This window comes from Propithecus coquereli, unplaced genomic scaffold (genome assembly GCF_000956105.1).
Source record: "Propithecus coquereli isolate 6110/MARCELLA unplaced genomic scaffold, Pcoq_1.0 Scaffold4, whole genome shotgun sequence".
NCBI classification, from domain to species: Eukaryota; Metazoa; Chordata; class Mammalia; order Primates; family Indriidae; genus Propithecus; species Propithecus coquereli.
Genome location: NW_012149729.1, coordinates 10,783,846 through 10,785,081, shown reverse-complemented (window position 1 = coordinate 10,785,081; position 1,236 = coordinate 10,783,846).

Sequence of the window (1,236 nt, the reverse complement as noted above, 5' to 3'; positions counted from 1 at the left end):
AAAATAAAATGAAATAGCAGTATAGGCAAAGGTGTTTACATTTTGTTGTTTACAAAAACAAAAAATGGAAATAATCTAATGTTCATCAATAGTGAATAATAATCAGTTGACATTTTTTATTCAAAAGAGGTATATTTCTGTTACACATTGCATTGTCAAGAAAAAAACCAGGATTATATTTTAGGAAACAAAATTGTGCATGAGTATGTATGTCTGTTTTCGTGAGTATATATTGCAGTGGTATAGGTACAACTGACAGCTGCTTAAATTTTAGAAGAAAACATATGAAATAATATTACTCAAATTTTTAATGGTGGCTAGCTCTGGGAGACAGAAGTATAAAATTAGATGTACAGAGGCACTTCTTTATACACAATTATTTTTAAAAATGGTTGTATAAAGGGGTTTTGTTAAGTATTTTTCTTTATTTTTGAGATTTTAAGAAAGCACATATCAAAAACAGGATAGAAGGCTAAAAATTATTTAACATTTTAATTTAGCTTTGGTTGTGTCCTATAAAAGGCGTGCAATAGAAACCAAAAAACAAAAACAAAACTACAGTCCAGTAGGAGCCTGAAGGAGCTTACAAACTAATGGGCTCCTTAAAATCAATGTCTTTGTGATTGTCACTTCTAATGCCTCACTAGCCAGAAATGAATCTCAGATTTAATTGTGTCATTACTGAAGACAGATTAAACTAACTGGCTCTCCAGAGGTTTATCAGGTAAATATCAGTTTTCTAGAAATTTTGGATAGCTAAAAGCAAAGTAATTCTGTTGTTTAAAAAAATGACTCAATAGCTAATACGAATGGACTCACATTGAAAAAAAGGTTTGGGAGTAAGTTTTTAATTTACCTTCCAATTTTACAAATACCTTCTACATATATACACTATGTTTATGTTTTGGAATGTAACATTTTAAACTTAAGGAATGTCCTTTCCCTCACATTCAACTTCCTTCTCTACTTATCTTAAGATATAATAGATGAAATATAAATTACAGAAATCTAACAAAACATGTACAAATGTCTCTTATAATTTGTAGTTGAATATGACTTATCTTTGCATTATTTATTCTTATGAAGTCCTTGAGTGGCACAAATTAAAGTCCATGATGAAATTTCTTTATTACATCTTTGTTAAATTGTCATCAATTGTTATTTAAATAATTTGAGTACAGATTAGAGGAAAACAACCTTATGAAACACTTTATGAAAAATAAGAAAATAGATCTA